This window comes from Symphalangus syndactylus, chromosome 1 (assembly GCF_028878055.3).
Source record: "Symphalangus syndactylus isolate Jambi chromosome 1, NHGRI_mSymSyn1-v2.1_pri, whole genome shotgun sequence".
Classification (NCBI taxonomy): Eukaryota; Metazoa; Chordata; class Mammalia; order Primates; family Hylobatidae; genus Symphalangus; species Symphalangus syndactylus.
Window position 1 is genome coordinate 78,310,534 of NC_072423.2, and position 14,672 is coordinate 78,325,205.

Genomic DNA, 14,672 nt, shown 5'->3' on the forward strand with positions numbered 1-14,672 from the left:
AGTGATCCCCACCACCAGAGCATGGAGTGTGAGTGAAAACTCTGCAGAGGGCTGGCGACAGGGACCTCTGAACACGGGAGGCCAGACAGTATTCTAAGATCAACGGGAAGCCATTGCAAGGTTTCACCCTGAAGAGTAATGTGATCAGATTTACATCTTAGAACAGTTGTTTTGGCACTTCTGACTGGAAGGGCAAGAATGGCCAGTGTTGTTGTTAAATGAAGGGTAAATGTGGCCCACAATATGAAATGCAGTGAAGAAGGAGACATATGCATATATGTAAGTAAATATAATCGAGGTATATTTAGCAGACAGAATCAATAGACTTGGTGAGTGATGGACTGTATGTGTGAGGTGTCTAGATCACTTCCAGGTTGCTGATTTGGACAACTCAGTTCTAATCAATGAGAAAGAAGATCCACAGAGAGGAACTTGTCTAAGGGGTGAGGTGGGGCTGAACAGCTGCGTTTGAGACTGGAGAAGTGTGTGCTGGCCATGGGATGCACAAGTGGAGATGCCTTTGGTCTGCAGCTCAGATGTGGGCGTGACCAACATAGAGATAGAGAGGCCCCAGGCTGCCAGGTAAGTGTGATCCCCCAGGTGCTGGTGTCAGCTGAGAAGGGAAGGAAGCCCCTGTGAGAACACTGAAGTGGCGAGAGCAGACAACACGGATTCCACAGGAGACAGGGAAGGAAGAACTAGAGGGAGGAGCCAAGCCAGGCGTGCGTGATGACATAGGAACCGAGGGAGAGAACATCTCAAGATTGAGGGGACGCTGCACAACAGGAAGACTGTGTGGTTTTTGGCCACGTCCACAGGAAGTCACAACAGGAAAGGAAAAGAAACTGGCAATCAGACATGGAGTTGAGGAGTGAATCAGAGAGGAGATGGGCAGGGACGGCAGGGTGAGGCCTCTTTCTGAGGAAGTTTGGCTAAAGGATAGATCAGCTGGGACACATGCTGGAAGGTGTATGGGGTGGAGGGAGAAACGGTGGAGGGCAGGAGAGCCTTGAGCCTGAGAGAAGAGTTTCCTAGAATAGAGAAGCCAAGGTTAAAATTGTGGGAGAGAGTGGGGATAACTGAGTGACAGATAATCAGGAGAACAGAAGGAGCTCCAGAATCATGACAGAGAGATGACCTTTGCCAAAAGCACAGCCCCCTCCCCTGTGACAGAGGGATAGGACAAAACAATTGGTGTTCAAGTGTTGGTTTGTAGCACAATGTTTTAACTATGTCCTTTAAAACATTTCTCCACAGAGACTACCCAAAGCAGTCCTTCACTACAGTGGCAGATACACCTGCAAATCTTCGCCTAAAACAGTGACCTGAGGACCAAGCTAACTGCTGCTGCCTGGAACACTGTCCTTACCTTAGAAATGTCGACCAGATTGTAGGATACCCAAACAACCTTTTCAAGCAGAAAGCAAATAGATTAAGAAAGTAGCCAGTTGAGTTAGCGAGCCCAACAGTGACTTTTGTTTCTTTTTTTCCCTGTTCCCTTTTCTTTTCATGGTGGAAAAGGCTGGACAGGGATGCGTTGCAAAAGCAGTGATCTAGCTTATCTTGCCACCACCCAGGATAACCCAGGATGTGGGTTCTCCTTGAATGAATCTTTGGCAGTCTGCCAGCCTGACATGGTCTGTCTCCTTCTTTGGTCTGAGCTTGCCCACTGCTTAGAAAGGGCCATTGGCAGTTCTGGCAGGGAGTTTTCCCAACATTGAGAAGGTGACATTTTTACTCCCTGGTGCAGTCTGCACCTCTGATCTGTGGTCAGCAGACAGGACAGAGGCACTCAGTAGGCAGAGCTCAGAGGACAGCACTCAGTCCCGGCAGAAGGCTCAACGTCCAGCTCTGCACCCACCCTGTGTGACCACAAGCAGGCTCCATGACCTTGTGGGTCAGTTTCCTCACCCTGTTCAGGAGGAATTGTACTACCAACCTGTTTGGAAATTTGTGAGGATCACCGCGTTACTCATGTAAGGTCTTTGGAAAGTGTCATGTTACTGTTTATTAACTGCTTGTTGGTGGCCTGGCTGACCCACATCCTTTATGAAAACCAGAACCCCTCAGCAGGTGTGGGTGTCTGTGCAGCCTGAGACCCTTGTGTGAACAGCCTTCTGGCAGCTGTTTTTTCCCCTTGCCACAATCAGTGCCTCCCTGTCCCCAGGCATTGCTTTCTCTGCTGGGTGCTGGGTGCTCCACTGTTTTCCTACACCTCAGTTGTCTACAGGTGTATGTCTGTTCTGGAATCTAGCTGAGGTGGCATCAATAGCAGTTCTGCTGTGGCACTGCCCTTCTTCTTAGGTTGTCTTTTGAGAGCAAGAGAGGTCCCTTCACATACCCCAAGAACTTACCTGCATTTGCCCACATAGTCTCCATTTAGAAAATGGGAAAAGTCACGTCTGCCTTCCTGCCTGGGATGTAAGAGGTAAGTTTCTTGTTGAAATCGGAGCAGAAAAATATGACCAATTCTATACCCACTGAAGACATGTATGAGAAATTAAAACAATTCTTTTTTTTTTATACTTTTAAGTTTTAGGGTACATGTGCACAACGTGCAGATTTGTTACATATATATACATGTGCCATATTGGTGTGCTGCACCCATTAACTCCTCATTTAACATTAGGTATATCTCCTAATGCTATCCCTACCCCCTCCCCCGACCCCACAACAGGCCCCAGGGTGTGATGTTCCCCTTCCTGTGTCCATGTGTTCTTATTGTTCAATTCCCACCTATGAGTGAGAACATGTGGTGTAAAACAATTCTTTATGGACTGTACCTCATATAAATTCCTAGAATTAAGTTCTAAAAAAAATTCAAGGAGGACATAATAATTTTCTATAAATTAGAAAATTCTATACTGTGCAATTAAATAAAATGGCAGCATAGCTTTGAAACTAAAATGAGATAAGGTAAATTGAAGTATGTGATGAATAAAAATACCATAAATTCTGACCAATATGATTTCAAAATATGATATGGTAGATTAACATTGAAATTGCAATAAATAAAATTAGCCACCATAAGAGGTTAATAGAGAAAAAATATGATTATTGCAATAGATACAGGAAACTCATGGAATAACATTCACCATATATTTACAGGACAACTACCTTATAAACTTTAAATGACTTATTGCAACCATCTGAATTAATGTTGCTTAAACAGCATGTATCTTGGCTGGTTAAAAACCAGATAAGAATTTCCATAACATTAATTTATTTATAACACCATATTGGGTGTGAACCTATCATAAAGTTCACCCAACTATAAAGGCATACAATTGACGATTTATTACATTGACAGTGTGTAGCCATCACCATGATCTAACTTAAAAATGTGTCTCTCACTGAAGTTCTCTCTTGCCCATGTCAATCCCTACTCCCATCTCCAGCCCTAAGCAATACTGCTCTGATATTCTCTCTGTATAAATTTCCCATCTGTGTAATAGAAATGGAATCATACCATATATTATATTGGGGTCTGACTTCTTTCATTTAGGTACTATTCTTGAAGTTAATTGGTGCTTTAGCATGTGCCGGTTATGTGTTTTCCTTTTCATTGCTTCATAGTCCATTGTGTGGATATATAAACAGTGTTTATTCATTCATCAGTTGATGGACATTTAATTATTTCTGGTTTTTTGTATTATGAATAATACTGCTTTGAGCATTCATAATACAGTCATGTAATGTATGATAACATTTTGGTCAATGATGGATAGCATGTATGATGGCAGTCCCATAAGATTATGGTAGACTTTAAAAATTCCTATCACCTAGTGTCTTGTAGCTGTCACAAGTGTGTAGTGTAACACATTACACAGGCATCAGTGATGATGCCGATGGAAAGGAATCTACTGGTTTTCCAGTTACGTTAAAGTACTGTATAGAACATACAACTATGTGCAGTATATAATACTTGGTAGTGAAAATAAATGACTGTGTTCCTGGTTTATGTATTTACTGTGCTATACTTTCTATAATTATTTGAGAATATATTCTATCTGCATATTAAAACAAACCACTTATCTGTAAAACAGCCTCAAGTAGGCCTTTGAGGATGTATGCTAGAAGGTGTTATCATGAGAGATGACAGCACCATGTGTGTTTCTGCCCCTTCCGGTGGGACAACATGTGGAGTTGGAAGGCAGTGACACTGCTGATCCTAATCCTGTGTAGGTCTAGGCTGATGTGTGTGTCTGAGCCTCAGCTGTTAACAAAAAAAGTTTAAAATTTAAAACTTAAATTTTGAAATAGAAAAAACATAGAATAATATTTTTAAAATTTGCACAGTTGTACAATATGTTTATGTTTTGAGGTAAGTGGTATTACAAAATAGTTGTTTTTAAAATTGTTAAAGTTTATAAATTTTAAATGTTACAGTAGGCTAAGGTTAATTGTTGAATAAATAAAAATATATTTCTATAAATTTAGGGTAGTCTAAAGATACAAAGTTCATAAAGTCTATAGTAGTGTGCAGTAAGGTCCTAGGCCTTCACATTCACTCACCGAATCACCCAGAGCAACGTCCAGTCCTGTAAGCGCTGTTCATGGTAAAGTGCCCTATACAGATGTACTAATTTTTATATTTTATACCGTATTTTATTGTAGCTTTTCTATATTTAGATTTTAGATATATAAATGCTTACCGTTTTTTTACCTTTGCCTGCAGTATTCAGTACAGTTACATGTTGTACAGTTTGAAGCCCAGAGCAATTGGCTGTATCATACAGCCTAGGTTTTTAGGGGGCTATGCCATCCAGGTTTATGTAAGTGCACTCTATCATGTCTGCGTGATTACTACATCACTTAATGATGCATTTCTCAGAACACATCACTGTCGTTAAGAGACACATGTCTGTACAAATGACTTTGGAGAATATGCTTTCAGTTCACATGGAGCATTCCTGGGTGTGGATTTGCCGGACCAAATGGTAAGTTCAAATTTAATTTTTTTTAAGAAACAAGATAGCTATCTTCTAAATTAGCTGTGCCAATGTACATTCCTGCCATGCTGCATAGTACCAATTTCGTTGTACACTGTATGGTAAGCCCCAGCATGTAAGAAATGAATAAAGTAACACATATAAAGATTAGTATACAGCAAATGAGATTATTATTGTTGTTATTGTCTTTGTCAGATTCTCAAAATAATTAAGAATATATATATATTTCTGTTTTGTTTTATTTTATTATTATTATATTTTAAGTTTTAGGGTACATGTGCACAATGTGCAGGTTTGTTACATATGTATACATGTGCCATGTTGGTGTGCTGCACCCATTAACTCATCATTTAGCATTAGGTATATCTCCTAACGCTATCCCTCTTCCCCCTCCCCCCACCCCACAACAGTCCCCGGAGTGTGATGTTCCCCTTCCTGTGTCCATGTGTTCTCATTGTTCAATTCCCACCTATGAGTGAGAACATGCGGTGTTTGGTTTTTTGTCCTGGCAATAGTTCGCTGAGAATGATGGTTTCCAGTTTCATCCATGTCCCTACAAAGGACGTGAACTCATCATTTTTTATGGCTGCATAGTATTCCAGGGTGTATATGTGCCACATTTTCTTAATCCAGTCTATCGTTGTTGGACATTTGGGTTGGTTCCAACTCTTTGCTATTGTGAATAGTGCCACAATAAACATACGTGTGCATGTGTCTTTATAGCAGCATGATTTATAATCCTTTGTGTATATACCCAGTAATGGGATGGCTGGGTCAAATGGTATTTCTAGTTCTAGATCCCTGAGGAATTGCCACACTGACTTCCACAATGGTTTAACTAGTTTACAGTACCACCAACAGTGTAAAAGTGTTCCTATTTCTCTACATCCTCTCCAGCACATGTTGTTTCCTGACTTTTTAATGATCGCCATTCTAACTGGTGTGAGATGGTATCTCATTGTGGTTTTGACTTGCATTTTTCTGATGGCCAGTGATGATGAGCATTTTTTCATGTGTTTTTTGGCTGCATAAATGTCTTCTTTTGAGAAGTGTCTGTTCATATCTTTTGCCCACTTTTTGATGGGATTGTTTTTTTTCTTGTAAATCTGTTTGAGTTCATTGTAGATTCTGGATATTAGCCCTTTGCCAGATGAGTAGGTTGCGAAATTTTTCTCCCATTCTGTAGGTTGCCTGTTCACTCTGATGGTAGTTTCTTTTGCTGTGCAGAAGAAACTTTAGTTTAATTAGATCCCATTTGTCAATTTTGGCTTTTGTTGCCATTGCTTTTGGTGTTTTAGACATGAAGTCCTTGCCCATACCTGTGCCCTGAATGGTATTGCCTAGGTTTTCTTCTAGGGTTTTTATGGTTTTAGGTGTAACATGTAAGTCTTTAATCCATCTTGAATTAATTTTTGTATAAGGTGTAAGGAAGGGATCCAGTTTCAGCTTTCTACATATGGCTAGCCAGTTTCCCCAGCACCATTTATTAAATAGGGAATCCTTTCCCCATTGCTTGTGTTTGTCAGGTTTGTCAAAGATCAGATGGTTGTAGATATGTGGCATTATTTGTGAGGGCTCTGTTCTGTTCCATTGATCTCTATATCTCTGTTTTGGTACCAGTACCATGCTGTTTTGGTTACTGTAGCCTTGTAGTATAGTTTGAAGTCAGGTAGCGTGATGCCTCCGGCTTTGTTCTTTTGGCTTAGGATTGACTTGGCGATGTGGGGTCTTTTTTGGTTCCATATGAACTTTAAAGTAGTTTTTTGCAATTCTGTGAAGAAAGTCATTGGTAGCTGGATGGGGATGGCATTGAATCTATAAATTACCTTGGGCAGTATGGCAGTTTTCATGATATTGATTCTTCCTACCCATGAGCATGGAATGTTCTTCCATTTGTTTTTATCCTCTTTTATTTCATTGAGCAGTTGTTTGTAGTTCTCCTTGAAGAGGTCCTTCACATCCCTTGTAAGTTGGATTCCTAGGTATTTTATTCTCTTTGAAGCAATTGTGAATGGGAGTTCACTCATGATTTGGCTCTCTGTTTGCCTGTTATTGGTGTATAAGAATGCTTGTGATTTTTGTACATTGATTTTGTATTCTGAGTCTTTGCTGAAGTTGCTTATCAGCTTAAGGAGATTTTGGGCTGAGACAATGGGGTTTTCTAGATATACAATCATGTCATCTGAAAACAGGGACAATTTGACTTCCTCTTTTCCTAATCGAATACCCTTTATTTCCTTCTCCTGCCTAATTACCCTGGCCAGAACTTCCAACACTATGTTGAATAGGAGTGGTGAGAGAGGACATCCCTGTCTTGTGCCAGTTTTCAAAGGGAATGCTTCCAGTTTTTGCCCATTCAGTATGATATTGGCTGTGGGTTTGTCAATAGATAGCTCTTATTATTTTGAGATATGTCCCATCAATACCTAATTTGTTGAGAGTTTTTAGCATAAAGCGTTGTTGAATTTTGTCAAAGGCCGTTTCTGCATCTATTGAGATAATCATGTGGTTTTTGTCTTTGGTTCTGTTTATATGCTGGATTACGTTTATTGATTTGCGTATGTTGAACTAGCCTTGCAACCCAGGGATGAAGCCCACTTGATCATGGTGGATAAGCTTTTTGATGTGCTGCTGGATTCGGTTTGCCAGTATTTTACTGAGGATTTTTGCATCAGTGTTCATCAAGGATATTGTTCTAAAATTCTCTTTTTTTGTTGTGTCTCTGCCAGGCTTTGGTATCAGGATGATGCTGGCCTCATAAAATGAGTTAGTGAGGATTTCCTCTTTTTCTATTGATTGGAATAGTTTCAGAAGGAATGGTACCAGCTCCTCCTCATACCTCTGGTAGAATTCGGCTGTGAATCCATCTGGTCCTGGACTTTTTTGGTTGGTAAGCTATTGATTATTGCCACAATTTCAGGGCCTGTTATTGGTCTATTCAGAGATTCAACTTTTTCCTGGTTTAATCTTGGGAGAGTGTATGTGTCGAGGAATTTATCCATTTCTTCTAGATTTCCTAGTTTATTTGCGTAGAGGTGTTTGTAGTATTCTCTGATGGTATTTTGTATTTCTGTGGGATCGGTGGTGATATCCCCTTTATCATATTTTTTATTGCGTCTATTTGATTCTTCTCTCTTTTCTTCTTTATTAGTCTTGCTAGTGGTCTATCGATTTTGTTGATCTTTTCAAAACACAAGCTCCCGGATTCGTTAATTTTTTGAAGGGTTTTTTGTGTCTCTATTTCCTTCAGTTCTGCTCTGATTTTAGTTCTTAGTTTCTGCTAGCTTTTGAATGTGTTTGCTCTTGCTTTTCTAGTTCTTTTAATTGTGATGTTAGGGTGTCAATTTTGGATCTTTCCTGCTTTCTCTTGTGGGCATTTAGTGCTATAAATTTCCCTCTACACACTGCTTTGAATGTGTCCCAGAGATTCTGGTATGTTGTGTCTTTGTTCTCATTGGTTTCAAAGAACATCTTTATTTCTGCCTTCATTTCGTTATGTACCCAGTAGTCATTCAGGAGCAGGTTGTTCAGTTTCCATGTAGTTGAGCAGTTTTGAGTGAGGTTCTTAATCCTGAGCTCTAGTTTGATTGCACTGTGGTCTGAGAGACAGTTTGTTATAATTTCTGTTCTTTTACATTTGCTGAGGAGTGCTTTACTTCCAACCATGGGGTCAATTTTGGAATAGGTGTGGTGTGGTGCTGAAAAAAATGTATATTCTGTTGATTTGGGGTGGAGAGTTCTGTAGATGTCTATTAGGTCTGCTTGGTGCACAGCTGAGTTCAAGTCCTGGATATCCTTGTTAACTTTCTGTTTCGTTGATCTGTGTGAAGTTGACAGTGGGTTGTTAAAGTCTCCCATTATTATTGTTTGGGAGTCTAAGTCTCTTTGTAGGTCTCTAAGGACTTGCTTTATGAATCTGGGTGCTCCTGTATAGGGTGCATATATATTTAGGATAGTTAGCTCTTCTTGTTGAATTGATCCCTTTACCATTATGTAATGGCCTTCTTTGTCTCTTTTGATCTTTGTTGGTTTAAAGTCTGTTTTATCAGAGACTAGGATTGCAACCCCTGCCTTTTTTTGTTTTCCATTTGCTTTGCAGATCTTCCTCCATCCCTTTATTTTGAGCCTATGTGTGTCTCTGCACATGAGATGAGTTTCCTGAATATAGCACACTGATGGGTCTTGACTCTATCCAATTTGCCAGTCTGTGTCTTTTAATTGGAGCATTTAGCCCATTTACATTTAAAGTTAATATTGTTATGTGTGAATTTGGTCCTGTCATTATGATGTTAGCTGGTTATTTTGCTCGTTAGTTGATGCAGTTTTTTCCTAGCCTTGATGGTCTTTACATTTTGGCATGTTTTTGCAGTGGCTGGTACTGGTTGTTCCTTTCCATGTTTATTGCTTCCTTCAGGAGCTCTTTTAGGGCAGGCCTGGTGGTGACAAAATCTCTCAGCATTTGCTTGTCTGTAAAGTATTTTATTTCTCCTTCACTTATGAAGCTTAGTTTGGCTGGATATGAAATTCTGGGTTGAAAATTCTTTTCTTTAAGAATGTTGAATATTGGCCCCCACTGTCTTCTGACTTGTAGAGTTTCTGCCGAGAGATCAGCTGTTAGTCTGATGGGCTTCCCTTTGTGGGTAACCGACCTTTCTCTCTGGCTGCCCTTAACATTTTTTCTTCATTTCAACTTTGGTGAATCTGACAATTATGTGTCTTGGAGTTGCTCTTCTCAAGGAGTATCTTTGTGGCATTCTCTGTATTTCCTGAATGTGTATGTTGGCCTGCCTTGTTAGATTGGGGAAGTTCTCCTGGATAATATCCTTTAGAGTGTTTTCCAACTTGCTTCCATTCTCCCCGTCACTTTCAGGTACACCAATCAGACGTAGATTTGGTCTTTTCACATAGTCCCATATTTCTTGGAGGCTTTGTTCATTTCTTTTTATTCTTTTTTCTCTAAACTTCCCTTCTCACTTCATTTCATTCACTTCGTCTTCCATCACTGATACCCTTTCTTCCAGTTGATCGCATCAGCTCCTGAGGCTTCTGCATTCTTCACGTAGTTCTCGAAACTTGGCTTTCAGCTCCATCAGCTCCTTTAAGCACTTCTCTGCATTGGTTATTCTAGTTATCCATTCATCTAATTTTTTTTCACAGTTTTTAACTTCTTTGCCATTGGTTTGAATTTCCTCCTGTAGCTCGGAGTAGTTTGATCGTCTGGAGCCCTCTTCTCTCAACTCGTCAAAGTCATTCTCCATCCAGCTTTGTTCCATTGCTGGTGAGGAGCTGCATTCCTTTCGAGGAGGAGAGGCGCTCTGCTTTTCAGAGTTTGCAGGTTTTCTGCTCTGCTTTTTCCCCATCTTTGTGGTTTTATCTACTTTTGGTCTTTGATGATGGTGACGTACAGATGGGTTTTTGGTGTGGATGTCCTTGCTGTTTGTTAGTTTTCCTTCTAACAGACAGGACCCTCAGCTGCAGGTCTGTTGGAGTTTGCTAGAGATCCACTCCAGACCCTGTTTGCCTGCGTATCAGCAGCGGGTGGCTGCAGAACAGCGGTGGCTGTAGAACAGCGGATCTTGGTGCACCGCAAATGCTGCTGCCTGATCGTTCCTCTGGAAGTTTTGTCTCAGAGGTGTACCCGGCCATGTGAGGTGTCAGTCTGCCCCTACTGGGGGGTGCCTCCCAGTTAGGCTGCTCGGGGGTCAGGGACCCACTTGAGGAGGCAGTCTGCCCATTCTCAGATCTCCAGCTGCAGTCTGGGAGAACCACTACTCTCTTCAAAGCTGTCAGACAGGGACATTTAAGTCTGCAGAGGTTACTGCTGTCTTTTCGTTTGTCTGTGTGCTGCCCCCAGAGGTGGAGCCTATAGAGGCAGGCAGGCCTCCTTGAGCTGTGGTGGGCTCCACCCAGTTTGAGCTTCCCGGATGCTTTGTTTACCTAATCAAGCCTGGGCAATGGCAGGGCGCCCCTCCCCCAGCCTCACTGCTGCCTTGCAGTTTGATCTCAGACTGCTCTGCTAGCAATCATCAAGACTCCGTGGGCGTAGGACCCTCAGAGCCAGGTTCGGGTTATAATCTCCTGGTGTGCCGTTTTTTAAGCCCATTGGAAAAGCACAGTATTAGAGTGGAAGTGACCTGATTTTCCAGGTGCTGTCTGTCACCCCTTTCTTTGACTAGGAAAGGGAACTCCCTGACCCCTTGCCCTTCCTGAGTGAGACAATGCCTCGCCCTGCTTCAGCTCGCACTCGGTGTGCTGCACCCACTGTTCTGCACCCACTGTCTGGCACTCCCTAGTGAGATGAACCCGGTACCTCAGATGGAAATGCAGAAATCACCTGTCTTCTGTGTCACTCACCTGGGAGCTGTAGACCGGAGCTGTTCCTATTCAGCCATCTTGGCTCCACCCCAAGAATATATTTTTATATAAATTGCTTGGCAACATAGCTGAAAACAGCATTAGTAGTTATATACTTTTATCAGTAACAAAGACATAAATTTTCAGGGAGAAAAACACTTGTAATAACAGTGTCAGAATTAACATACAAATTCTGCAAGACATTTTTGGCAGTTTAATTGGGGCAGTGTTTTGTAGACAAATGAACAACTTAAGTAAGGGGAATCAACAAAACGGGTTTCAAAAGTTATCTGGGTTTAGAGTGTGAAACTTCGTCGGAGGACACACACGTTGCGTGAATGAGATGCCTCGGTGTGTGTGGACAGGTTGGAGGTACAGCATAATGGTGGCTTCCTCCAGAAAGGGACATTTGGGGTAGCACCAATGGCTCCTGTCTCACCGTGGATTCATTCCACCTAGACAACACAGCCTGATGTGGCATGGACATGAATGGAGGTTAAATGGACAGTAGCTGAGAGGATCAGCCCTGACAAGGGCCAAGGCGAAAGACCTGGGAGTCTCTTCAGGTGCAAAGTCTTCAGTTGAAAAAAGGAGGTGGTCACAGGAGATACTGAGCTGGATCAATAAAGTGCAGGAGAGAGAGTTGTTGGCCCTGGGGAGCGAGTAGTATGGACCCTTAAGTTTTCTCCTGCCTCCATTAATTTCTCTTCCAATGCAGACTTCAGTCATAGACTTCTCAGCTGCCTTGAGGGATTGGATGAGCCTTGGCCAACTCTTGAAGGTAAAGGAAAGCACCTAGCAAGATTGGCATCTGGGCTTGGCTGTGCATGTTTTCTATTCTGGGAAAATATACATAACACAATATTTATTTTAACCTTTTAACCAATGTGTGCACTCAGTGGCGTTCAATATATTCACAGTGTTGCATAACCAACACTACTATCTACCTCTGAAAATTTGATTATTGCTAACAAAACCTTGAAGACAGTAAGCAATATACTTCCTTTCCCCCTATTTCCAGCCCATGGTAATTTCTTTTTCTTTTCTTTCTTTCTTTTTTTTTTAGGAAACAATAAAATCACTTTAATATGCTACTTTTCATTTTGAAGTCATTACAGTATCATTTGCAAAACTCAACAAGGAAAGATGCCTGTGGATGGCCGTGTTCTTGGAGTCACTGAGATGAGGTGCTGCCTGCTTTCACCCAACCTGATCTGGGGCTCAGACAGCTACAGGCCCGAGTGGCTGGGAGGTTTGGAGGGAACCAGGTTTAGCTGTGATGAGAGCACCTTGCTGTGGGCTGGGAGGTGGGAGTGCAGGGCAGCCTGGGCTCCCCTGGCCCCATACTCAGATCAGCAAGTGCCCAGCGGAGGCCACATGGCCCCAGCATCAACCAGTGTAGGGTCTGTGGGTCCCAGCATTTCCACATCCTGAAAAGTGACACGTGAACTGTTTCCTAGGCAAGTTCTCTTCCACCATGTTCTGGATGAGGTCCGTGAGCTCCTTCCAGTTTCACAAAGAATGTGCAGAAGGTGGAAAGAGTGAGGGACGCAGGCCCAGCTGCAGCTGCACTCAGGCCCCTCAGTCATAAAGTCCGGGTGAGGGGCTGGATAGGCGCTGACAGGAAAGCAGCCCCTGTTCCTCTTCCCTAGCCAGGTTCTCACATGTCCCTGAGGAACTAGAGAGGAACGCCTCTGGGAAGCCCAGCCAGGGCCAACCGGAAGGGCCTTTGGGTGAAGTCTGACATCCTACATTAGTTTCTCTGGACCTGGTGAGAACCAGCCCCCAGGGGAAGGACTGTTTTGCCAGCACCAACTCTCCAGCTGGGCTGTTGGTTCCCATTGCCTCCCGTCATGGATACAGAAAAGCAGCCAGGCTATTCCAAGTGGAGTAAATACAGAGCTGGCTGAGGCAGGGCCAGCTGAGGTGCAAACTCCATGGGGTTTACTGTCACTCCGCCAGTCATCTGTCCAGCAGGCCTCAGCTTCACACACAGGGAAACAGAAGGAATGCATCTACTCACTGGGCGTCACACTGCTCCCGCTCACAGCCACCGCCTGCATCGAGGCAACATGCAGGCGGGAGCTTGGTCCCAGGAGGTGTCTGTAAACTTATGTCCTGGGGTGGGCCACTGCAGATGGCCTGTCCTTGCCTTTTCATCACCAAATCCCCATTTTTGGTGCTGACGCAGATGTCCAGACGTTAAAATCGCTGATGTTTTCACAAGACCCACAAAGAGGGAGGGTCCAGGCACATTTTTTCTTTCTGTATCACCCTGGAATTATGGGCAAATTTCCCCAAAAACCATGTGTACTGTGATTGTACGTACTGGGGTGGATATATTAGACTAGGGGGCCGCAGATGGGCGGGGAAAATCTTTTATGTGAGGTATTCCTCTAAGCAATTCTTGACAACTCTTCTCCTCCCTTCTGGAAGCTTCTGGCACTGGATGTGGAGACATGGCATATCAGGGGTGCAGGTCAAGACCACACGTGCTTGGCACAGTGCACAGAACTTGGCTGGGCTGTGGGTGAGTGAGCATATGCGGGAGGGCCCTTGGCTTTGGCCACCGAATGCCCCTTGTTGGCTAGTCAGCCAGGACCCCTGCCCCTCCCACTCACACGTTAGGCAAGCTCTTCACAGATCCTGCGTGTGTCCTCAGGCACCGTCATGGAGTAGCCCACGGTCCTGGAGTCTGTGAAGGTCTCATGGTCGTTGCCACCTGGTATGATTTTGTCTCCATAGAAACAAATGGCCTTATAACCGTCGTTTTTCACATGTCACAGGCAATACCTCTTGCCCCATCCATCAGGAAAGACATCAAAGCTGACCTGGCTTCCCATGAAAAACATGAGGCCTTCTCCTGCAAACTCTTTCCTTGATCTGCTACAAGTTTTTCTCCTACATTTTCTTTGTTATTGAATTCGTAGAACTCAATGCATTCTTCTTGGCTGCAGCTTCTTCCAAATAGGGGACATGTTTAATATCCCATTTCAGAATTCAATGAAAGTACCCCTCTCCTTCAGGAGTTTAATTTTTGCATTGTAGCTCAGGCAGTAGTTGATGAAATCTTGGATTAGGACCTCACCCAGGTGACTTTGAATATTCCATTTACATGAGCATTTCCCATCTTTGTATGCTACCAAGCCATTTTCTGGAAACGCGTAATCATATTTTTCAACCACATCACTTCCCAGTTGCTCCTGCACTTCCTCAAAGTCTAACCTGCCTACCACTCCGATTTTGATATTCTGCCTCAATTTTTGTAGGAAGTCATCCATTTCTTTGGTAATTTTCTGCTGCGGGGTGGTCAGGGTCCCATCAACGTCCAAAAGGCAGAGCACTGGGCCGGGTGCTGCCATGTCC

The 14,672-nt window shown here is 42.9% G+C and overlaps 1 protein-coding gene and 1 pseudogene across 1 annotated transcript in view; one reads left to right on the plus strand and one right to left on the minus strand.

Annotated features, from left to right (window-relative positions):
- Positions 1 to 13,960, plus strand: part of LOC129460667 (ankyrin repeat domain-containing protein 62) — a 94,543-nt gene extending 80,583 nt beyond the window's left edge. The window contains exons 19-20 of the transcript XR_010121349.1: positions 12,025 to 12,087; positions 12,373 to 13,960. The gene's annotated coding sequence lies outside the window, so the exon portion shown is untranslated. The remainder of the gene's footprint in view (positions 1 to 12,024; positions 12,088 to 12,372) is intronic.
- On the minus strand, positions 13,931 to 14,672 carry LOC129488344 (phosphomannomutase 2-like; annotated as a pseudogene).